Raw genomic sequence first — 26,447 nt, 5'->3', positions numbered from 1 at the left:
TGTGATTTACAAATCAAAATAATTTAATTGGAGAAGGGGTCTTGGTGCCCCTCTCAGGGAAGGCTTTTTCTTACAGGGGGAAACTTAAGAAGAAGCACTGTGGTTGACTTTTGGCCAAGGGATCAAATTGGAATTCAAATGTAAGTACATTTTTCCTCCATTATTTGTGAAATTTTTGCACTGTTGTAACATTTGTGTGAATTTGTGATATTTAGCCTAATTAACCATTCCTAGTGACCCAAAAGTAAATGGCAGAAAATCTTCCAACAAATTATTGGATTCTTTTAAGGTGAATAGGATTTGTAGGGAGAATGAGAAAGAAAAATCTGGAATTCTCTCCAAATTAGCCACTCTAGTCTGATTAGGCTCAAAAAGAGGAGATTTTGGTTGAGGGGGAAGTGTGGGTCCTATCACTGTGGCTCACCTTCTGCCAGGGGGCCAAGGTGGAGCTCAAACATACGTGCACTTCTCTAAACGTTTTTTCTTATAGATTTGTGAATTTGGGGGGTTTTCATATTTGGAACATGGATTGAGGTCAGTTCTAAGGAGCATGGGATTCTCCCTGAAATCAGATGAGTAAGGGGCTGACAATCAGTTCATCTCAAGGAAGAACTTAGAGCCAGTCAGTTGATGCGGCATTTAAATGGCCAGATTTTCTCTGTATCAGTCAATCTAGTAAGAATCGCAGCAGGAAGGCATTTTTGTTGAGAAGCAAGTAATTAAGCTAATACTGTGGATCATCTTTGGCCAAAAGACCCGTCTGGAGATTAAACGTGAGTAATTTTTCTCTACTGTCTTCTGAAATGTATGTCTAATTGCCAGTATTGTCTGTTACAGGCTTAATTATAAGTTTTGTGGTGTTAGTAACTGAGAACATTTCAGATTTGTCATCAGTTTAAGAAAGTTAAACACAGTTCTAAATTTAGATTTGGAGACAAAAATGGTGAAAATTGATTTAAATTAAATACCTCAGAAAAAAAGTGTGTAGATGAATGAAGAATCCTTGGAATTATAAAGAACAAAAGTAATTTCATTTTCATTGGGTTTTGCCAAATATTTTATTGTTTTTTTGCTCATTATATATGATTAAGTAAAGGAGATAAATGTATTTCTTAGTCTGTGTTCTCATTTCTCCCGAGAATTATTTTACAAGTAGAAAAATCAATAGTGTGAACTAAAAGCCAGCAAAAAGCTAGAAAAGTATACCCAATTTGTATACTTTAGAAGAGGTGGCTTAATGTCATTTTTTAGAGTCTGAGTGGTAGACTGTCAAAATCAGCTTAGAATATTCATGCTCTTCTATAGGAAGAAGGCCTTGACATGTTATCTTCTTTTTGTTGTAATCCAATTTTTACATTGGACTAAATATGAAATGATCTTTTATGATAATGGTGTCAAGACTGTTGTCCCCAAAAGCCCAGTTTCAAAGAAATGTTTAAATGAAGGAAAGTAAAATTATTGCATTTTTAATTGGCCACGGACTTGTAGAAAAGCAGGAAACATTTTACGTAAAGAGTGGCCACATTTTTATACCGCCAAGGAGACCGTGGCACGGCTAGCATGGGCCATATCTTCTTGGCAGTATTTCTTCATGGTTGAATGACATCCGTGGCCATGGTGCTTATGGCAGTGAATGCCTGGTTGCTAAGGTCTGCAGGAACCCAGCACTGATCCATTTAAATTTTCCATGGCCTGCTCTTCATGACACAAAGTGATACAAATAATGCCACTAATGAAATGTGGTGGACATTAGCTAATGTGGGAAAAACAGGTAACATATCTATTTGTTAGAGATTTCAGATATAAAATTCACACTCATTTCTATTATTATATCCACTTAATTTTCACTAGGGGACTATAAAGAGCAGAATGCAATTTTTTTCAGTGATGTATAAATTATTTCAATACCTGTGATAAAATTTATTTAAATGATAAAAGCATAATCCAAAAGAGATAAATATGTATATAACTCTTTCAAGGCAAACTCCACAGCAGCAAAAATCAGATTCAATGCCAGCAGTCTAACCTCTCAGGTCTTGATAAATATTACTGAGTTCACATCAAATATCATTAGTACATTAACCGATAAATAGAAATAAGCTAAATTTGTGATGTTTTTAATTTTCAAAAATGTGACTGATTTGGGTAGGAGTATGATATTTCAGTTGTACAAAATATCTAATTATTTATGTATGTCATTAATAATTTAACATAAACATATTTTCAATACCTTAATTCTTTAATAGAAAAATTTTAGTCAAATATTTTAATCCCATCGCCTCTAAAAGAGTTTATTAATTTGGCTTTACTTAGCAGCAGCTGATTTCAAAAGTGATGTTTAAGGGGGATTATTCTGGTCTAGACAAACTTGGCAGAGGTATTTAGGGCCTTTAAAACTCTATTAAAAGCTAATATGATTATTTGAATAATGCTCTGATCTAATGGAGTAACTGTTTGATGTTTTAATGTGTAGGGAAACCCAGATGGGAATATCACAGAATGTTTTCCCTCTCCTTAATTTCTAGAGATCATATTTTTTTTCTGCATGGTTAATTTATGCAAGGCTCTGGAAAAATTAGTCATGTAAGTTTAAACGAGAAATTCAGTATCTTATATTGAACTGCTTGGGTAGCTTTATAAGAACCATAAACTCATTTGCTGACTTCTAGCAAAGGATTCTGGATTTGTTTTGTGACTTTAAAGGAGAGCAAACTGAGTGGGCTGTTGGGGACTTGCTGTCCCACTCGGGGCTGGAACACAAGGGGCATTTCCAGGGCCACCTGGCAGCTGCTCAAGGTCAGGGCTGAAGCCAGCCAGCTCGTCCTGGGCAGGTGGCCAGGGTCACAGTGGACCCCAGATCATCTCAGCACCCCTGGGCTGGCTGAACATCGCCCCCTTCAGCTAGAGACTCGGGCCAGGGCCCAGGACTCACCTAAAGCCTCTGGGGAGGGGGAGAGTGGGTGGCAGGGCCCAGAAGGCAGAGGGGCCTCCCCCTCCAGGCGCAGGCACCGGCTTGGGGCCCACTCTGCAGGGTGCATCCAGCCCTGCCACGGCGAGGGAAGCACGGGGGGCGGGTCAGCCTCGAGCCTAGGGCAGCTCTGGAAGGGGGACGGGGCAGTGGGAGTCGGAGTCTTCCCCAGCGGCGGCTGCCTCGTCTTCCTCCACGGGGACAGCCCACACCTGTCCTGGGTTCTGAACTCTGGGGGTCAGAAGAAGAGGTGTGGGTTTCTCTGCCCATGGCACTGAGATCACTGCATGAGGCAGGGAGAACAGGGGAAGGACAGAAGGTGAGGTCAGACCAGCGAGCCAGGAGACCTCAGGTGGTGTCAGAGTTAGAACAGCGATGAGCCACCCAAACGCAAGGAAAAAGCCACAGGAGACAGAGGTTGTTGATGTGGGAGCAGGGGGGTGTATGGGAACCTCTTATATTTTTCAGTGTAACATTTTTTGTGATCTCCGTATCTTCAAAAAACAATTAATTTTTTAAAGTTTAATAAAAAAAAAATGGGTAGGTGACGATGAGCAGAGACTCAGAACCCTTGAGCCCAGCACGGTGCCTCCTGGGCTCGTGGCTGCACTGAAACGGAGTAGGCAGGTTGCTGTGTGTCTGTCCCCACGCGCCCCGCCTGACCACCCCTCTGTGCTTCCCTCCCCAGGGAGCGTGGCCAGCCCGTCCCTTCCTCTTCCCCCGTCCCCGGAGCAGCTCGCTTCTGGAACGGCCTCCGTCGTGTGCCTGTGAACGGCTACTGTCCCGGTAATGCCAAGGTCACCTGAAGGTGGCCGGAGCCGAGCAGACCAAGGGCGTCCAGAGCAGCGCCTGGAGCAGGACAGCGAGGACGGCACCTCCACCTCCACAGCGTCCTGACGCCGCCCGCGGCCCAGCACAGCGCCCACACCAAGGAGGACTGCAGGTCACCCCGAGGGCCTGCGCTCCCGCTGGTCAAGAGCTGCACCAGGAACCAGGCTGGAGCCTGCGAGGCCGCCCCGCCCAGGGCGCTGGCCTCTCCCCAGAGATGCCCGAGCCTCTCAGTCCTGCAGCCCCTCCCCAGCTCAGCTTCCCCTGCCCCTTTAGGTTAAAGATCCTAATAATTGGGGGAAAGAAAAAAAAAAGAATGAACTAATAAAGTAAATGAAAATGCTTTGCAAATGTGATTTCTCCTTCCTGACTTAATGTTGTAATACGTTGTTTTTCAAATTGCCAATTTTTTCTTCTAAGGAACTAAATCATTAGTTGCTCCAAGGGCACCACCATTTAAGAAATTCACCCTCTACCCTGCCCTCTATAAGAGCCCACCTGTCTTCAGAGCCTGCTCCACCGCACAGGGCATAAGAGGCTGCCTTGCTTTCCCTTCTCAGCCAGCCCATGTGGTCTTTCCAGGGAGGACGTTCTCAAAGTCACACATGCTTGATCTGTTAAACCTCTCCTGAGAACTTAATGCAAAGCAAATTTTTAGAAGGAAACAGGTATAAGAAGAGTCATTCCCTGCAGCGCTATATTTAAAAAAAAAAACACACACAGGAAAAAAACAGATACCACCTAAATGAGCAAGCGATAAGAAAATGTTTAAGTCCATTATGGTACTTCAAATTAACGGAGAGTATTAAGCCTTGGTTACATTTTTATTTTATTTTTTAAAAAATATTTATTTATTTATTTGTTTCTGTCCTCTTCCTCCCCACCCCGGTTGTCTATTCTCTGCATCCACCCGCTGCATCTTCTTTGTTCGCTTCTGTTGTTGCCAGTGGCACGGGAATCTGTGTTTCTTTTTGTTGTGTCAGCTCTCCGTGTGTGGGGCACCATTCCTGGGCAGGCTGCACCCTCCTTCGCACTAGGCGGCCCTACCCACGGGGTGCACTCTCTGTGCGTGGGACTTCCCCATGCAGGGACACCCCAGTGCAGCAAGGAACTCCTTGTGTGCATCAGCACTGCGCATGGGCCAGCTCCACACGGGTCAAGGAGGCCTGGGGTTTGAACCTTGGACCTCCCATGTGGTAGACGGACGCCCTAACCTCTGGGCGAGGTCCACTGCCTTGATTACATTTTTAAAGGTGTATTGGGGGAACTTTTGTCTTCCAAGTGCCCTAATGAGCACTTTAATACTCACAACCCTATGAGGTTAAAAATGAACATTAAACTCTCAGGCAGGTTCTATACAGCTCAGAGTTGGTCATATTCCACAATCCAGCAGTTCCACTCCGAGAGGGAATCGTTCCACTCCTTACACCTGTCCACCAAAAAACTATATATGCAATAGTGTTCAGAGCCAAAAACTGCAAATAACTGAAATGTCTACAACAGTGAAAGGGATAATTACTTTGAGGTTTACTTACACATTGGAACACAGCTCAGTAAGGAGACACAACACCCCACAACTACACCCAACAATGTAGACAAATCTTATAAGCATGATGCTAAGCAGAAGAAACCCAATGCAAAAGGTACATTCTATATGTTTCTATCCATATGAAATTCAAAAACAGAGGGAAGTAAAATAAAGTTAGACATTGGGATGGGGTTCCTCTTGCATCAGGTGGGGTGGGTGATGACTGGGAGGGCCAAGAAGAGGGTCTAGAGCTCGGGACAATTCTGCCCTCCAACGTGCAGTGCTGCTTTGTGAAAGCTGTACAATTACAACTTGTACACTTCTCTGTATGTATGCTGTATTTCAAAATAAGTTCATCGAGAGGAATGTCTAAGACCTAGTTTACAGGTAAGAGAGGCTGAGAAGAATAACAGGTCGAGGCCGTACATCTGGTAAACAGTGGGCAGGGATCAAATCCCTCCTGCCTGAATCCGCCCTCTGAAGCCCCCACTGCTCTCCTTCCAGCGCTAACGGGGCTCTACAGACCACGTGGTCAGACGTGCTCCTTCCCCGCCTCCACCCCCTAGTGAGGAGCACCAGGTATGGAAACAGAAGGGAGCAGGCTTCAGCAGGGCACAAAGGACAGTCCTGGGGGCTCACGTGTGAAGCGTCACATATTGGGGTGGGGTGGGAGAGCAGGTCAAACCCACTTTGATTCCCTTACCCACTTCTGTGTGGGCACCGAGCCTTGCCCTCTCATTCACCACCCATCCAGCTCACACTCACTGAGTTTGCTCTCAGCAAACACTCTTAAGGAAGTACGGAGACACCTAAGGCAGCATTCCTTCCCTCAAACAACTGATAATCCAGTTTTTCTACTCTTTTCCCTTTCCCTAGTCCAACCCTGAGCAGTGGGTGGGAAAGCACGGTGGTGGGAAAGCTGGATAGGGAGACCCCTTGCTATCCTTCCTCTTAAGAGTATTCTCTATTATCACATTTTTTAAACTTAGAAGGTCTGAACAGAATTCAGAAAGGCTAAATACTTACCCTTCAAATTACATGAACTTGCTCACACATCCCTGGGAGCCACATTCAACAATTAAGGGCTCCCCTCTTTCTTTTTACCCCACAGATATAAAACCACCTTTATTCAACCACTCCCACCCCACCCAAGGTTTAAGTCTCAGCTGGACACTCTACCCACCAGTGTTACTCCAAGAATCAGAAATTCCAATGACTTTTTGGGGAGGTCATTTACCTCCCCCTCCCTGTTGTGTGCACTCACACTATCTGCTCCTCTTCTTTTCCTTTTAGGAGACACTGGGAAGTGAACCCAGGACCTCCCATGTAGGAACGAGGTGCCCAACTGCTTGATCCACCCCCGTTCGTTGCTTGTTATGTCTCCCACTGTGTTTCCTCAATGCATCATCTTATTCCATCAGCTTGCTGTATTCTTTATGAGGCACCAGGACCAAATCTGGGGACTCCTATGTGATAGGCAGGCACTCAACTTCTTGAGCCACATCGACTTCCTCATCACTGCACATATTCCATGGAACAGCAGGATGGATACTGAAGGAACAGGCTTTCAAGGATATTCCAGTTCTGGCATTATAGGAATTTTGCTGCTCAAACACCAGGGGAATGGTAGACTCCAAAGTGTTATGCGCCATGGTGGGAAGACATCACAGCCAAGATTTGTCTCCAACAGGAGCCGTGCTGAGGTCCAACATGTTCAGCGTCTGCTCTCATACTGTTCTGGAGCTACAACTATTCCTCAACATTGAAACTAAGCTGAGTGTCAGCAGGTTTGAAACAGGATGTGTGCTCAGCACGTGCTGCCCTCACCCTCCCTTAGCTCCTTAGGCATTCAGCTCTTCAGTAAAAACTTAGCCTTCCCTTCTCTAATCAAACATCCTGTAGACTCAGAGCCTCTGAAAATCTGAATCTTAAATTTTACTTTCTGATAAACAAGCCACACATGGCCAGGTGGCTGCAATATTAGACAGTGCAGACAAGACGCCCAGTATATGAGATTCAGGAGAGGGCAAACAACTGTCTGAATTTCTATTACCTTACTCTGTAGATGGAGCAGAGCAAGGCCTCAAACCATTTCAAACCTGTTCTCGCAAGCACTGTAGGAATGCACAGGGTCACTGCAGACCCAAGCACGCTGGAGGCTTGCAAGCCCCTTGTCCTTCTGTAATTCATCTATGAACCTGACGTCAGCTTCTCTTCAGAAAGCAACATTTTGAAACCAGAACCTCCAGGAACCAACAAGTAAAACCAGGTGTCATGGGATGAATTGTGTCTCCTGAAAGGGTATACTGAAGTGTGAACCTCCCCATACTGTGAACATGGCCTTGTTTAGAAATAGGGTCTTTGCAAGTGCACTTAGTTCACATAAGGTCCTGTGGACTGGGGTGGCCCTAACCCAGTGGCTGGTGTTCTAGTAAGGAGGGGTGATTGGAAATCTCAGCATGGGAGGGCAGGGACCGCAGGGACACACCTGCAAGCCAAGGAACGCCAAGGCTGGCTGGAAGCCCCGGGAGCTGTGGGAGAGGAGGGGTGGTTTCTCCCTCTGAGCCTCCAGAGGAGCCCACCCTGCAACACCTGATTTCCAGCTTCTGCTCCCCAGGACCCTGAGAGAATACATTTCTGTTTGCTTTTTAGTTCAATAAAGGTTTTCCTTAGGATGCCGTAAGCAGAGGTTGTTCCAGGAGCTGGAGGGAAGGGAAGGCGGGCAGACAGGTCCAGCATCGCTCGGTGGTTCCCTGGACCTCACAGACTGTGCTGATGGTGGGGATTTTCCAGGTGGCTGGTTGACAGGTGGTGGAATCCCGAGCTGACCCAGGCAGTTTCTGTTGTTTTTGGCCACGAAGTTTGTGCCCTTTGTTGCAGCATCACTACAAAACTAACCGAATGCGGCTGGCAAAGAAGAGCGCTCAGCTCCCCAAGTGCAAAATATTGCTGAGAGTTTTTTGTGTAAAAAGCAGAACTCGAAATCAATAAACTTCGATACTTAGCCTAGAGGATTTCCAAGCAACGAGTTCAGTCATGTCCCAGGTTCATCTTGCTATGTATACAAACTACATGAGGAAAGGTAAAATGGTAATGTGAAAAAAAAATCTGTTAAGTTGAATGGAACTAAGAATTATGATTTGGGTAATACTTCATCTGTCTAGATTGCAAAAGATGCTAAAAGTAAGGTATCAACTGCAAAGAAAAAATAATCTGTCGATAAGGTGAAGGTAGACTTGATAACTTTTGAAAGTGGAAAGACATTAGGCATGTGCATATGGATCACTTCAAACAAGGAGCAGAAATGAGGAAGAGAGATGGGAATATCCTGGAAAGATCTGTGGAGGACCCTCTTGTCTAATGATATGTGAAATAGTCAGAAGACATGTGCAAATTTAATACCTGATACTCCTTCATATCAGGTATTAAATTTTCAATAATTCACTTATTTTTTCCAATATAAAATAAAAAGTTGTATAATTCACAGTAGTTACATTATTAAACCTGATGTATATGTATCATCCAACATAGAAGCAATAGATGCTTAATGGTCATTTTTATTGAATTTAAGAAGAATATCTATGCTACCCAAATAGGTTTCAACCCATCTTTTTAATCAAATTTTACATTGAATTGATCCTAGTTTATCTTATCTTATAGACTTCTGGAAGCTTCCAGGCAGCTGTGTCAGATACACACATATTCCAAATTAGGATTTTTATACTGCTTTGTAGCAAAGTCTCTCTGAGTCAAGCAAACAGATGCCACTCAAAAGTTTCTGTTGAATGAACAGACAACGTTAAGTCAACAATTATTTCAGTCTACAAAATTGTTTTCAGGTCATTCACATTTTTAAAAATTTATTGAAGTGTATCACTCATACATAAACATACATAAACAATATATGTATAATAATAACTGAACTTACAAAACAAACATATATAACATCATACAGGACTCTCGTACTCACCCTACCACCATTAACTTGCACTATTGCTAAACATTTTTAACTAGTTATTTATTTTGTCTTTATTTTTTTAATGTTACATTAAAAAAATGAGGTCCCCATATACCCCCCACCCTTCACCCCACTCCTCCCCCAATAACAACCACCTCCTCCATCATCATGAGACATTCATTGCATTTGGGGAATAAATCTCTGTGCACCGCTGCACCTCATGGTCAATGGTCCACACCATAGCCCACACTCTCCCACAGTCCATTCAGTGGGCCATGAGAGGACATACAATGTCTGGTAACTGTCCCTGCAGCACCACCCAGGACAACTCCAACTCCTGAAAGTGCCCCCACATCACATCTCTTCCTCCCACTCCCTAACCCCAGCAGCCAAAATGGCCACCTTCTCCACACCAATGCCACATTTTCTTTGACTACTAATCACAATAGTTCATGAATAGAATATCAGTAAGTCCACTCTAATCCACACACTATTCCTCCATCCTGTGGACCTTGGAATGGTTGTGTCCACTCCACATCTTTATCAAGAGGGGGCTTAGATTCCACATGGATGCAGGATACAATTATCCTGCTTTCAGTTGTAGGCACTCTTGGCTCCCTGGTGTGGTGGTTGACCAACTTCACCTCCATGTTAGCTGAGTGTGGTAAGCCCAATAAACCAGAGTGTAGGAGTTGCAAGTCTGTTGGGGTTCAGGGCCTGGTTATCACATGGTCAGTCCAGAGATTCAAGTCCCCTGGGTATACATTAAATCCCAGCATCAACAATAGTTCCAGTAAAAGTAACAGGAGAGGCTTGTGGACAAAGATCACACCTGAATGCAGCTCCATCACACAGAAACACAAACTCCAATGTAGGGCCAACTGACATGTCACTGAACTCCATCTGCCATGACCATAAACCTGTGGGTCTCTGTAGCCCTTAGAAGATCCAATACCTGGGGTTTTATCTACTTTATCTGTCTCTGGGACTCTGCTGAGGTATGCATAAGGGCAACCCCTCTGATAGCCTCCCGGCTCTTTTTGGAGACTCATAACCATATAAACTCATTTGTCTTTTCCATTTCCCCCTTTTATTCAAGTCAAAAGCATTTTTAACTCCTGGTATTATATGTAGACTGAGATATTCTGCTGGTCCAAGTTGACCCTTTTATTCAAGGACATTTTCTAGTTACACCATCAACTGGTACTTGGTAGTAATCCCTCTGTACCAGGGATGCTCATACCTGGGAGTCATGTCCCACGCTGTGGGGAAGGCAACACATTTACATGCTGAGTTTGGCTTCAAGACTGGCCATATTTGACCAACATAGATGCTCTCAGGAGGTAACTCTTAGGCATCCTGCAGCTCTAGGCCTTGTTCTTATTTCAGGTGCACAGGCTTACAAGCATAGTCATTAGTGTCAAGGGCCCATTGTTGGACCTTCCTTCTTTTTTGGTCTTTGCCACTGCACTTGGGGAATTGTTGCTGTTCCTTTAGTGACTGTGATAGAGCTCCCCTGGCTAGGAAGTCAGCACTCCATCAGTTGTAATTTTCAGTTGTAACCATTATGAAAATATCCAAAAATTTTTTATGTACCCTGGGTATAAGCCCTGTAAAACTCCCTGCCCACCATGTGTCCCCTGTCAATAACATCTCACACCAGTGTTCATCCCCTGCCATTGTTCAACCTCTCTGTGATCCAAAACTTCTTCAAAAATGAAGCCCAATATATTGCCACATTCCATTAATAGTAAAATGGAATACAGTGAGGAGTTTAAAGGTTAGATATAGAATACATATTAATTTAGAAAAATTAAGGTAAAAATTGGGGTATCAAAAAATGAAAAAAATGTGAAAACTTTGTTTTTGATGTTTTGCTTTCCATCACTGCAATAAGTGTTGCCCTGTATTCAAATTGGCAAGGCAACTTCTTTTGTCCTTTCCTCGGTGTCTATGTCCTTTGTTTTTTTTATTTTCTTAATTATTAAGCTTATCTTCACAAAAGTTTTGCATCACAGTAATTCATATATACAATATACAGCACTCCCACATATCCAACATAAAACCCTTTTCCCTTCCACAGCAATAATCTTTTTACATATTCATACTGTATTTACTGAAACTGATGTACAGATATTGAGACAATGGCTTTCAAACAAGGTAACATTTGAGTTTACATTGTGGTTTATATTTTAGACTATACAATTTTCTAAATTTTTAGTTACCTTATGTTTTACATTATGATTTACATTTTAGCCTATCAGCCACGAATTATTTTTGGTGTAATTTAACATGTCTTATACCCATATTTGCATAATCTTGTGGAACACTTCTATTGCCCACACAGTTACATTGGTTCTATCTATTCAATTCCTCCTTCCCCCTCCCCTTAAGACCCACAGTGACAGTCAATCTTCATTGCTTGAAGCGCCATGTTCAGAGATACTTGCAACAGTGTTGAGGGCTTGACAGGCGTGACTGTCCTAATATATTGGGAGCCACCATTTCTCTCGAGAGATACAGTTCCCTCTATTTGAGAGTATCAGTCCTCCCCAGGATGTGGGTATACCTTCACTCCATTATATGGGTCTCTATCCAATGATATAACCCACTATGGCAAAATGAGCATCCACATATTCCTTAAGAACCTGTCTTGCATCAGATTATCCCCTTTAAGCATCTTAAACATGTAACTTCCCTTATTATATTTTTGAAAAAGTTTTCTCAGCATTATATTCTTAACAAAATACCTGACACTCTCCTAAGTTTGTATGTTGCCCCATCCTCCTCCCAATTTCTTGGGCTCCATCCTCCCATCCCTAGCCCCCCTCAAGCCTGCAAAGCCCCACCCAAAGGTCACCCTATTCTGCCATTTTATCCCTTCCTTTACAAATACTTACCTCCAGCTTATCATAGATTTCACCCATGTAGGTGTCAGCTAACATCCTTCCTCTACACCCCAATTTCTTTTAAGCGTATCATCCAGTTTCTAGCTCTCTGAGGCAGCTTGGTTTACTTATTTCATATCATTGAGGTCATGTAGTATTTGTCCTTGAATGCCTGCGTTGCTTCACTCAACATAAGGTTCTCAAGATTCATCCATTTTATCATGTGTGTTTGTAGTGTATTCGTTCTTAAAGCTGAGTAGTATCTATTGAATGTATATACCACGTTTTATTTATCCATTCATCTGTTGATGGGCATTTGGTTTGATTCCAACTTTTGCCAATAGTGAACAATGCTGCTATGAACATTGATGTGCATATATTGGTTTGTGTCCTTGTTTTCAGTTCTATTGGGTATATATTCAACAGTGGAATTGCTGGGTCATATAGTAAATCTATAGGTAGGTTTTTTGAGAAATTGCCAAACTGTCCTCCAGAATGGCTGACTCCTTCTCCATTCCCACCAGCAGTAGATGAGTGTTCCCATTCCTCCACATCCTATCCAGCAATTGTCATCTTCTGTTTTTTTTTTTTGTAGCTGCCAATCTAATGGGGGTAAGATGGTATCTCATTGTAGTTTTGATTTGCATTTCCCTATTAGTTAGAGAGTTGGAGCATTTTTTCATGTACTGTTTAGCCATTTGTATTTCTTCTTTGGAGAAGTGTTTATTTAAATCTTTTTCCCATTTTCTAAATGGGTTTTTTGCCTTTTTATGTTCCAGATATAGTAGTTCTTTATATATGCAGGTTATAAGTCTCCTATCAGATATATGGTTACCAAATATTTTCTCACATTGTGTAGGCTCTCTTTTCACTTTCTTGACAAACTCCTTTGAGGTGAGGAAGGCTTTAATTTTGAGGAAGTTCCTTTTTATCTACTTGTTCTTTTGCTGCTCCTGCTTTGCGTGTGACGTTCATGAAGCCATTTCCTATTACAAGGTCCTGTAGATGCTTCCCTACACTGCTTTCCAAAGTCTTTATGGTCTTGGCTCTTATATTTAGATATTTGATCCAAATAGAATTGATTTTTGTATAAGGTGTGAGCTGGTAATCCTCTTTCATTCTTTTACATATGGATATCCAGTTCTCCAGGCACCATTTATTGAATAGGCCATTCTCTCCCAGTTGAGAAGATTTGGTGGCTTTATTGATTATTATATGGCTATATATATGAAGATCTATATCAGAACTCTCCATTCAGTTCCATTTGTCTGTGTGTCTCTCCTTGTGCCCATACCTCTGCCTATTGTTGACTCTCTTTGCATCTGACCTCATCCATCGAGTCTGTGTCACCACCTGCTTCATCTTCTCCATGGTTGGTCTGTACTACATCAACAAGGTCTCCTCCACTCTGTACCAGGTAACAGCTCCAGTCCTTACACCAGCCAAGGTCATGGGCAAGAGCAAGAAGAGAAATTGACCCTGAATGTTCAATAAAGTTAATTCTTTGTAGTGTGTAGCTTTGTATTATGTTTTGAAGTCAGGTAGTGTGATTCCTCCAATTTCATTTTTCTTTTTCAATATGTCTTTGGCTATTTGGGGCCTCTTTCCTTTCCAAATAAATTTCATCTCTAGTTTTCCTAGTTCATTAAAGAATGCTGTGTTGATTTTTATTGGGATTGCATTAAATGTGTATATCAGTATTTGTAGGATAGACATCTTAATAATATTTACTCTCCCTATCCATGAACAGGGAATATTCTTCCATTATTTAGGTCTTCTTTGATTTCTGTGAACAGTGTTGTGTAGTTCTCTGTGTATAAGTCTTTTACCTCTTTAGTTAAATTTATTCCCAGGTATTTGATTTTTTAATTTACTATTGTAAATGATATTTGTTTCTTGATTTCCCCTAAGATTACTCATTATTGGTGTAGAGAAATGCTACTGATTTTTGTGCATTGACATTATAACCTGCGACTTTACTAAACTCATTTATGAGTTCTAGAAGCTTTGTTGTAGACCTCTTGGGGTTTTCTATGTATAGGATCATGTCATCTGCAAATAATGAAATTTTGACTTCTTCCTTTCCAATTTGAATGCCTTTTATATCTGGTTCTTGCCTCAGTGCTCGAGCAAGTACTTCTAAGACAAAGTTAAATAAAAGAGGTGAGAGTGGGCTTCCTTGTCTTGTTCCTGACCTTAGAGGGAAGGATTTTAGGATTTCACCATTGTAAACAATGTTGGCTGTGGGTTTTTCATATGTACTCTTTATCATGTTCAGAAAGTTTCCTTCTATTCAAATCTTTTGCAGTGTTTTTATCAAGAAAGTGTGCTGTATTTTGTCAAATGCTTTTTCTGCATCTATAGATAAACTCATGTGTTTTTTTCCTTAGATCTGTTTATATGGTGTATTACATTGATTGATTTTCTTATGTTGAACCATCCTTGCATACCTGGAATGAATCCCACTTGGTCTTGGTGTATCATACATTTAATGTGTTGTTGAATACAGTTAGCAAGTATTTTGCTGAGGATTGTTGTGTCTAGGTTCATTAGAGAAATTGGTCTGTATTTTCCTTTCTTGTGGTGTCTTTGTTTGGCTTTGGTACTAGGGTAATATTGGCATCATAGAATGAGTTAAGTAATGTTCCTTCTGTTTTGATTTTTTTGGAATAGTTTCAGCAAGATTGGCGTTAGTTCTTTCCATAACATTTTGTAGAATTCATCTGTGAAGCCATCTGGCCCTGGGCTCTACTTAGTTAGGAGGTTTTTAATGACTAATTCTATCTCTTTACTTGTGATTGGTTTGTTGAGATTATCAATTTCTTCTTTCATCAATATAGGCTGCTTATGTGTTTCTATGAATTTGTCCCTTTCCTCTGAATTGTCATTTTTGTTGGAATATAGTTTTCAAAGTATCCTGTTGTAATAGTCTTTATTTTCGTGGGTTCAGTGGTGATATCTCCTTTCTCATTTCTTATTTTGTGTATTTGCATCTTCTCTCTTTTTTTCTTTGTTAGTCTAGCTAAGGGTTTTTCAATTTTATTCATCTTCTAAAAGAATCAGCTCTTGGTTTTGTTTATCTTTTCAAGTGCTTTCTTATTTTCTATTTCATTTAGTTCTGCTCTTATCTTAGTTCTTTCTTTCTTTCTTCTTCCTGAGGGGTTACTTTGTTGTTTTTCTTTTACTAATTCCTCCAAATGTGCAGTTAGTCTTCAATTTTAGCATTCTTCTTTTTTGATGTATCAATTTATGGCTATAAATCTCCCTCTCAGTACTGCTTTTGCTGCATCCCATAAGTTTTGGTATGTTGTGTTATCATTTTCATTAGTTTCAAGGTAGTTATTAATTTCTTTGAGATTTCCTCTTTGACCCACTGTTTTTCTAAGAGTGTGCTGTTTAATTTGCATATCTTGTTGTGAAATCTAGGTCTCTGGCCCTTGCAGATTTCCAGCATCACTCCATTCTGCTCAGAGATATTATTTTGTATGATTTTGATCCTTCTGAATTCATTGAGCCTTTCTTTGTGGCCTAGCTTATGGTCTATCTTGGAGAATGATCCATGTGCACTTGAGAAAAATGTTTATCCTGCTGTATTTGGGTGTAATGATCTGTATATGTCTATTAGGTCCAGCTCCTCTAATATACTGTTTAAAGTTTTTGTTTCTTTATTGATCTCTTTTGGAATGTTCTGTCCAAAGTTGATAGTGGTATGTTAAAGTCTCCAACAATAATTGTAGAGGCGTCTATTCTTTCACTTTGTTTTTCCAGTGTTTGCCTCACATTTTTGGATGCGCCCTTGTTAGGAGCATAAATATTTATGATTGTTAGTTCTTCTTGAAAGATTATCCCTTTAACTCATATGTAGTATCCATTTTTGTCTCTCAAAATCATTTTGCATTTAAAGTCTGTTTTGTCTGATATTAATATAGATACTCCTGCCTTTTTTGGTTATTATTTGCTTGTAAGATTGTTTTCCAGTCATTCACTTTCAACCTCCTTGAATTCCTGGGTCTAAGATGTGTTTCTTGTAGACAGCAAATAGGTGGGTCATATTTCCTTATCCAATCTTCCAGTCTGAATCTTTTTTTTTAATTAATTATTTATTTTTTTAAATTACATTATGAAAAATATGAGGTCCCATTCAACCCCACCGCCCCTGACCCCCACTCCCCCCACAGCAACACTCTCACCCATCATCATGACACATCCATTGCACCTGGTAAGTTCATCTCTGAGCATCCCTGCACCCCATAGTCAATGGTCCACATCCTAGCCCAGACTCTCTCACGTTCCATCCAGTGGGTCCTGGGGGGATCTATAATGTCCCGTAATTGTCCGTGAAGCACTATCCAGAAAAACTCCACGTCCCGAAAACGCCTCCACATCTCATCTCTTCCTCCCGTTCCCCACACCCAGCAGCCACCATGGCTACCGTTCCCACACCCATTCCACATTTTCTCTGTGGACATTGGATTGGTTGTGTCCATTGCACATCTATGTCAAGTGAGGGCTTAGATTCCATATGGGTACTGGATGCACTCCTCCCACTTCCAGTTGTAGACACTCTAGGCTCCATGTTGTGGTGGTTGACCTTCTTCAACTCCATGTTAGCTGAGTGGAGTAAGTCCAATAAATCAAAGTGTAGGAGCTGAAGTCTGTTGAGGCTCTGGGCCTGGGTGTCTTATTATCAGTCCAGAGATTCAAATTCCCTACATATATCTTAAACCCAGCACCGACTACAATTCCAATAAAGTAGCATGCAAGTCTTGTGAAAAGAGATCCCCTCTGAGTCCAATTCCATCACGCAGAAACACCAGTTCCAAAGAAGGGCTATCTGTCATGGCAGTGAACCCCTTCTGCCATGACCATAGAACCCGTGGGTCTCTTTATCCCTCAAAAGAACCAATACCTGGGGTTGTATCTACCTTATCTGTCTCTTAGACTCTGTTCAGTTGTACATAGGGGTATTCCTTCTGACAACCTCCAGACTCTTTTTTAGAGACTCACATCCTTATAATCTCATTTCTCCTTTCCATTTCCCCCTTACATTAGGTCAAACAGCTTCCTGAAGTCACGTTATTATATGTAGACAGGTATATTCTGCTGTTCCTCATTGAATCTTTAATTCAAGGTCATTTTCTAGTTGCTTCTTCAGCTGGTATGTGGTAGTGATCCCTCGGTGCCAGGGAGGTTCATCCCCGGGTGTCATGTCCCACGCTGGGGGGAATGCATCGCATCTACACGCTGAGTTTGGCTGTGAGAGTGGCCACATTTGAGTAACATGCAGGCTGCAGTCTGAATCTTTTGAGAGGTGAGTTTAATCCATTGATATCCAGTGTTATTACTTTCAAGGAATTATTTATTTTAGCCATATTTTGTTTGGAATTGTGTTTGTCATATTTTGTTTGTCTTTTTCCTTCTCTTTTTCTCTTTTTGGTTTCTTTACACTCTCCTCCATCTCTGCCTCTCCTGTTTCTTTCTTCCTGCAGCACTCCCTTTAGTATTTCTTGAATGGGAGGGTTCTTGTTGACACACTCTTTTAATTTCTGTTTATCTGTGAATATTTTGAACTCTCCATCATTTTTGAATGCTAGCTTAGCTGGATACAGTATTCTTGGTTGGAATTTTTTTTCTTTTAGTACCTTGACTATACCATACCACTGCCTTCTTGCCTCCATGGTTTCAGATGCAAAATCAGCACTTCCTCTTATGGAGCCTCCTGTGTACGTGATTTTTCTCTTTTCTCTTGCTGCTTTTAGAATGTTCTCTTTGTCCTGAGCATTGGATAATTTGACGACTATATGTCTTGGGGTTAGACCTTTAGGGATTTATGGTGTTTGAGGTGTGTTGTGCTTCTTTGACATTTACGTCCATCTCCCTCAGCAGATTTGGGAAGTTTTCAGCCATTATTTCCTCCAACACCCCTTCTGTCCACTTTCCCTTCTCTTCTCCTTCTGGGATGCCTATAATATGTATGTTTGTGAATTTTGCATTGTCATTCAGGTCCCTAAGTCCCAGCTGGATTTTTTTTAACTTTTTATCTATGAGTTATAATATCTGTTTGATTTCAGATGTACTATCTTTTACATCAGTAATTCTCTCCTCTGCCTCTTCCAATCTGCTGCTATTTGCTGAGAGTGTATTTTTGATTTCTTGAACTGTGGAGTTCATCCCCATCATAGCTGTTATCTTTTTGTGTATTTCTGCAATTTTCTCTCCAAGTGATTTCTTCATATTTTTAGTCTCTTCCTTTACTTCATTAAGTTGGTCTCTAATATATGTTTTGAGATCTTTAATTACTTGTCCAATGTTCTGTTCCTCTTCCTGGTTTTGAGTTTGTTCATTGGATTCAGCCATGTTTTCCTGATTATTGGTTTGGTTTGTAGTTTTTTGTTGCTGTCTGGTCATCATTTAATCTTGTTGGGTTTAATCAGTTCCTTAGCTTCTTTGTTTAGTCTTGGGGATTGATTAGTTGTTGTTCATGCATAAGTGTTATGTCTTTCTTAGTCACTTTGTTCTTCTTACTCTATTTTCTTGTTGTTGGCTAAGTTCACTTTGAAGGAAAACAGTAGGGGCAGGGAGAGCAAAATAAGAAAGAAAAGAAAATACATAAAGTAGTATTGGTAATAAATGTTAACAGAGCAACAATGTGAGATCTAGGAGACTGGATATTAGACTCATGTAAGTTATGTAGAGTTATAGCAGTAAGTAGAGTACCTATAATTGGACAGTCAACTGAATATGGGGAAGAATATAGTATGAATTATAAGGCCAGTGTTTTCATGAGAGAGCAAAAGAGAAAAGAAAGACAATAATATCAAGAGTGGATAAAAGACAGAAAACATAACAAAGGTATTAGAAATAAAAAGACAATTTGGGGACTAAAGAAAGGGAGGTGGAATGTAAGACAAACAGTAGATGATGGAGGATAGAAAGATGTAGCAGAATGTGAATAGTTTAGGTGGCCAAAATCAATACACAGAGAAAAGAGGAAATGGAGGATGAGGAAACACAGCAAATATGAAGCAATCCCTGTAGCACCTATTGTATAAAGAAAATAAAATAAAAAGAAGAAAAAGAGAGAAAAGAAAAAAAAAGAGAAGAGAAAAAAAGGGGGGCAAAGAAAAGCAGAGAAACAAGCAAGAGAAAGAAAAAGCAAAAAACTAAATCAATGAGAAAGAACCTTGGGGGATAAAATGGGTGGAAAGACCAGGAGACAATGCAATATTAGCAACCACGACAAAAACAAAAAACAAACAATCAGAAAAAGAACCAACGTTTAAATCTAGGAATCCTGTTAGCAGTTAAATAATATGCTTAGGGATCTGACCTTCCTCTTCTCCCTTCCTCACTTCTCTCTCTCCCAGGGCAGCAGGAAAGCTGCCTGAGAGGTCCAGTAGGAGATTCAAGGAGGTTCTTGTTGAATCAACTCAACACAGAAGACTATGGCTTTTTATTTACAGCGTGAGAGCACCTACACATCTCCAGAATCCCCAAATATGCTATTGGAAGCTTGGATAGCACATCTTACATTTCCTCCCCCTTAGGCATGCTAGGGAGGTCTAATTGATTTTCTGACCCCACCTTCTCCCAGACCAGGTTTCCTATCCCAGAACGTTTAGGTAAATTGGGCTTTCTCAGCAGATTTGCCTCTCCTTTCTTCCCAGACTCTCACCAAGTCAGCTGGTACACTCCTCCAAGTTCAAGGAGAGAGAGAGAAAAAAATACAACACAAAACACAGAGGGCTAGAGTAATCAAGGACCTCAGACAGACCCCAGGGCACAGTGGATTCATGTATGGGAAGTCCATGATATTGCAGACTCAAAGTGTGTGAATCTCTGGAGCATGGGCCAACAGGGTTTAGAGGACACAGACCTGGAAACCATGCATCTGGTTAACATGGGGCCTGGGACCACCGCAGCACAATAAATCCTTCAGGGATAGCTGCAGCTGGGACACCAGCCCTAGGGGGAGGGGTCCCACCCACAACTTCTGACCTCCATGTCAGAAACCCAAAATTCCACATCTCACAAGAATCTCCTCAGTCACTGTCTCACCAAATCCACATCCAGACACCTCCCGCCCTGCAAGCCACTGAAACAGCCCGCTCAGGGCTTGGGAACACCCTGGCACAACCTTAACTAGATATTAAAGAGCATTATCCATCCAGCATCCAGGTGGAATCTGAGCCTCCTCTTGACATAGAGGTGCAATGGACACAACCAATCCAATGTCCACATAGAAGAGGTGGCATTGGATTGGGAAAAGTGGACATAATGGACAAAGGGTATGGGGAAAGGCAGGAAGAGATGAGAGGTGGAGGCGTCTTCGGGACATGGAGCTGCCCTGGATGGTGCTTCAGAGGTAATCACCGGACATTGTAAATCCTCACAGGGCCCACTTGATGGAATAGAGGAGAGTATGGGCCATGATGTGAACCAATGTATATGAGGTGCAGAGGTGCCCAAAGATGTACTTACCAAATCCAATGGATGTGTCATGATGATGGGAACGAGTGTTGTTGGGGGGGGGGGGGAGAGGGGGGGTGGGGGGGGTGGGGTTGAATGGAACCTCACATATATATTTTTAATGTAATATTATTACAAAGTCAATAAAAAATAAAAAAATTAAAAAAAAAATAAAGAGAATTATCAATATATTACTACTAACCTAAGAATTTTCCCCCAACCCACCCTATTATTATTATTTTATTTGTATCATTTATACGTGAAGACATGAAAACAATAATTGTATAATAAAAGTTGTGAATTTACAAAGCAAACATGTGTAACATCATAGAAGAATCCCATACATCAAACTTCCACCAACACCGTGCATTGTTGTGAGAAGTTTGTTGCACATGAAGAAAGAATATTATCAAAATCTTACTACTAATTATAGTCATTATCTTACATTTGGTGTATTTCCCCAAAAACACCCTGTTATTATTTTTTAATATATTTTTATGATAAAATTTGTAATCCCATAAAACAATCATGTACATGTGCAGAACGTCCAAGCAACACCCCTCTAACAACACATCATACTGTGGCGGGATATTTGTTACAGGTAAGATAATGTCATCTGATTATTACCACCTCCATAGTATACATTTGGCACACATCTTGCATACTGCTCCATTATCGACAAAGAACATCTTTGGCATAGACGCAAGAATATTATATAATTGCTGCTAACCATAATCCACAATTCACTCCAGCTGTATTTTCCCCATGCTTCCCCACATTCCCACCACCCTGAAATAATGATGTACATTTGCCCCAGCTAACAAAGGACATTCTTGCATTTGTACCACCCAACAGAGTTCCCATCCACCTCTTGGTTTGCCATGCTTTTCAGTTCCTAGAATATTCTCTAGCATTCTGTTGACTGGCTTTTATATCCCTACACAGTCATTTTCAGCCACATCACCTTTTATAAACTAACTGTTAATCACTATGTATTATCATCCACTGTATACATTTCCACACTCATACAGTAAAGCTAATAAAAACTTCTACAACACTAAATATCAGTAGTCCGTACCTGGCCTCCTCTTATCTCCTTTGAAAATCTTCCACCTACCACCAGGTCTTGAAGATATTTTCCTATATTTTCTTCTAGAAGCTTTATGGTTCTTGCTTTTACTTTTAGATTTTTGATTCACTTTTAATTAATTTTTGGATAAAGTGTGAGAAAGCGGTCCTCTGTTCTTCTTTTGGCTATAGATATCCAGTTCTTTCAGCACCATTTGTTGAATGACGTGTTCTGCCTAAGATGTGTAGATTTGACAGGCTAGTAAAAAAAATCACTTGACCATGCATGTGATGGTCTGTTTCTGAAGCTTCAATTGGATTCCATTTGTCTATGTGTCTTTCTCTATGCCGGTACCATGCTGTTTTACCACTATAGATAGATAACATGCTTTAAAATCTGGAGATGAGAGTTTGCTTTTCCTTTTTAAATGTTTCTGGCTTGCAGGCCCCCTTACCCTTCCAAAAATTTTGATAATTGCATTTTCAATTTTTAAAAAATGCTGGTAGAATTTTTTATCAGGATTGCATTGAATCTAAACAAAAATTAGAGTAGAGTTGACATCTTAATGATATTTCATCTTCCAATGCTTGAGAAAGGAATGTTCCTCCAGTTATTTAGGCCATTTTTACTTCTTTTAACATTGAGTTACAGTTTTCTGAATACTAGTAGTTTGTATAATTGGTTAAGTTTATTCCTGCCTATTTGAGTGTTATCTGCAATATTTTATTTCTACCACTCTTAACATGTGGTACTTTTATTGATATAATCTTCATTTATAGACTCTCTTCCAGGCCTCTCTCTCCTGTCTTTTCTTTTCAGACTCTAGCACACCCTTTAGTGTTTCATTAAAATGTGGTCTCTTCTTTAAAAATTCTCCCAAATTCTGTTTATCTCTGATATTCTAAACTCATGTTCATTTTTGAAATATAATCTTGCTAAATATAAGATTCTTGAATGGATGTTGTTCTTTTGTAGCATCATGTCTTCTTGTCTCCATGGTTTCTTGTGAGAAATCAGCCCTCTGTCTTATTGGGTATCCTAATTTTTTTTGCATTGCTTTTATCTTGTTCTCAGAATTCTCACTTTGTCTTTGGCATTTGAAATTTTGATCAGAGTATGTTGTGAAGTTATTCTATTTGGAGTATTTTGAATGGGAATACATTGGGTTTCTTAGACAGGGATATCTATGCCCTTCAATAGGGTTGGGAAATTTTCTACCATTATTTCTTCAAATATCCCTTCTGCCCCTTTCCCCTTCTCTTCTCATTCTGCGATACCCATGAGATGTATGTTTGCATGACTATTCATGTCATCAGTTCCCTGAGGCCTTGTTAAATTTTTTCCATTCTTTTCTTCATCTGTTCTTTTCTATGTTCACTTTCAGAGGCCATTTTTTAAGTACACCAATCCTATCTTCTGCTTCCTCAAATTTGCTATTTATGATTCCAATATTTTAAAATTTGAATTATTGCACAATTCATTCCCATAAGATCTGTTTTTGTTTTCTATGTATGCCTTCAAATTTTATTTTGTCTTATCCAATCTCTTCTTAATATCCTTAATCTCTTTATCCATCTCAGTGAATTTATTAAGGAGATTTGTTTGAACATATATGATTAGCTGTCTCAGCTCTTTTATGTAATCTGGAGGCTTATCTTGTTCCTCTAACTGGGCCATAGTTTTTTGTTTCTTGGTGGGGATTATAATTTTTTGTTGGTGTCTTGGTATCTGGCTTACTACAGTATTTATTCTGAGTATAGTTTTTCACTTTAGTTTAGGGCTTCCTGCCCTTTCTCCCTTGCTGGTTGTATAGTAGGAGACAAGGACGTAGTTGGTGTTACAAGACATGGAGGCTGAAGCTGCCCGCATTTTACAAGACCAAGGAAGCTTCTCCCAACTTTCTTCTTTGCTAGGGGAAGGGACAAAGTCACAGTCTGTGGAATAATACAAGTTGTGTAGGCCCAGACTGGAGTTGCCCAGCCAGAGAGACTAATGAAGCTTCAAACCTCTTTCTCCCTCACCTTGGGTAGGGGTGGACCTGCAGGTGTGGGCAAAAATCTATGCAGTCTGGGTACAAAGAGGACCACAGTTACCCTGGTAGACTTCCGATTATTCAGTGTTTGCCAGCCTAATGTATCTGAGGTTACCTGGATAAACTTGTGCAGGGCCCGCCAGCATCCTCCCTGCAAGAGGTGGGTCTGAAGCCTGGGCTAAGGCTGCAGGGTGATCTGGGTGAAATAACCTGGTTCCTACAGTCAATGTGATTTTTGTTCAGCCCTGTTGTCCCTCACGCTGGGGGCAGGGTCAAAGTGGAGGGTAATAGCCTCTTTCAAACTTCGACATTTTCAAACATTAGAATTTTCTTAGGATTATACTTTAGCCAGTCAAATTTACTAATCAGTAGCTGAAAGCAGTGGCCAAACATCTCCTCCTCCTCTGTTTTTGGGAATGGAGCTTCCAATTCCAGCCACAGAATTGCACTGGGTGACTTGCATTGCCAACATCAGATGATCAAATGCCTCTGAGACCTGGCCAGTAATTTCCTAGAGAGGCTGCCGCAGGTCCCCCAGCTTCCTCTCTGCTAGACCTGCAATATGGCCTGGATGGAATGAAGCGAGTCCCCAAGAGCACTGTGATTTTCAGTCCTCCCTGCTTTCTCTCTGTCAGGCGGAGAGTTAAGATACCAGCTACCGGCCTCATTCTCACTTGAACAATGTTGAACTTTAGCTGTTCTTAGGATTATATTTTTGTCCACTGAATTTAATCATGAATAGCTGAAGTTGGTGCCCAACTGTCTCTTCCTCCCCCCTATTTTGGGAGTGGAGCTTTCAATTCTAGCCACAGAGGAGTGGCCAAACTAAAATCAACATATTTCATTGGCTGAGCATCATCCCTTATAACCTAAGCATTCTTCAATAGTATAGTATATTAAGGCACACAAAATTACTATTTGATGGCAATAAGAATTGAAAATAGTTATCTAAATAAAAAAAGAAGGTAGAGTAGGAAATCAAATCATCTTTTGTGACAATGAAAATAGAGGCATGGATGGCAAAGGGTCCAGTGAAGGAAATGTGTAAGGGAGGTAAATGCCCTCCCATAGGGGAAGTTTTGAATATGAAGGATCAAGGATTTAATTTTGACCAGAGTTGGAGGATGATGGGGGAGAAGGAAGAAGATGCAAGGGATAAGGAAAGAAGATGATAAAATTTTAAATATTAAGGATGTACAATGAATAGAGAATCAATGCATCAGGGTGTAAAATATTAAAAAATCCCTAGCCTAGAGGGTCAATTCACCCTGTCATTTGATCTCACCAAGTGAAAGAAAGATTTCTATAGTACCCTTCCCTAAAGGACATGGTTTCTCAGACAGATGGAGGAAGCAAACATATTCAAGTCTATTTGAAGAGGAAGCAGCTGGTGCTGCAAGACTCACTGCCCTACAGCCCTGGGGAGGAGGTTTGTGTTCGAGGTTGAAGCACTGTGGGAGGATAGCCATAACCATGCTGACAGTAATAATCTCCCAGATCCTCAGGCTGGAATCTGCTGATGGTGAGAGTGTAATCTGTCCCAGACCCACTGCCACTGAATCAATCAGGAACCCCAGATGGCCAGTTGGATGCAGCATAGATGAGCCGTTTAGGAGCCTGTCCTGGTTTCTGGTGGTGCCAGTTTATGTGGTTGCTAACACTTTGACTGGCCTTGCACTTGAGGGTGATGGTCTCTCCTGCAGATGCAGCCACAGAGCCTGGAGACTGGGTCATCATGATGTCCCCACTGGCACCTGCAACCAGAGAAGAACAAAGATCATACATTAAATCATGAATGTATAAAATATGTATCTAAATATAGGTTTTCTTATTTATCATATATATTCAGATCTGCTTTAGATGAAGTGGTTTTCTCACTCTGCATGATAAAACCATTCTCCAAATTTATAAAGATAATACCCTTCTAAACCTCTCACCTGAGGCTCAGAGCACCAGCAGGATGAGCAGTTGGGAATGTGACATCATCTTGCTCACCCAACTGATGTACTCAGGCCCCATCTCCAGGGAAACTGCATTAATAGAGCTCTGAGCAGACAACCAAGTCCCCGAGGAGCATATGCAAATCAATAGGGAGTATAAAGTCAAAGGCACCTGTGCAGTGAGTTGTAAAGATAAATAGTGGAAGGAGATAAAAATATCATGATCATAGGAAATGTAACTACTCACCTGCAAAAGGCAAGAATCAGCTTAACACCATAATTTTCAACAATATTCAGCACAATTCAGAAAATGAAATATTTTATCAGCAATTGTACTCTTTCAAATTAACTGTGCTTATCTTGAAACAAAAGAAATTTGTAAGAAAATACATGCATCTGTAAGTGTTATATCATAACTTAAATAAATGTTATAAATATGGTGCCAAAACCTAGGTGGAATAGACTCATATCATTGGATAGATTAAGATGTAGTGCACATATGGTGTATCTATCTCAGTCTATTCTAAAATTTTTTTTATTGACTTTGTAATAATATTACATTAAAAATATATATATGAGGTCCCATTCAACCCCTCCCCCCACCCCACCTCTCCCCCCCCCCCCAGCAACACTCGTTCCCATCATCATGACACATCCATTGCATTTGGTAAGTACATCTTTGGGCACCTCTGCACCTCATGGTCAATGGTCCACATCATGGCCCATACTCTCCCCCATTCCATCCAGTGGGCCCTGTGAGGATTTAC

The 26,447-nt window shown here is 40.9% G+C and overlaps 1 non-coding gene and 1 gene segment (V, D, J or C); both read right to left on the bottom strand.

The window, feature by feature from the left end:
- LOC131273778 (immunoglobulin kappa variable 3-20-like) overlaps positions 1-26,447 on the bottom strand; it is a 1,006,205-nt gene that overhangs the window by 180,645 nt on the left and 799,113 nt on the right.
- LOC131274122 (small nucleolar RNA SNORA9) lies at positions 7,357-7,490 on the bottom strand. The gene has a single exon (XR_009181334.1). It is a non-coding gene; the product is annotated as a small nucleolar RNA SNORA9 (small nucleolar RNA).

Source organism: Dasypus novemcinctus, chromosome 17, assembly GCF_030445035.2.
Source record: "Dasypus novemcinctus isolate mDasNov1 chromosome 17, mDasNov1.1.hap2, whole genome shotgun sequence".
NCBI lineage: Eukaryota > Metazoa > Chordata > Mammalia > Cingulata > Dasypodidae > Dasypus > Dasypus novemcinctus.
This window is presented reverse-complemented; position numbering and strand designations above follow the sequence as displayed.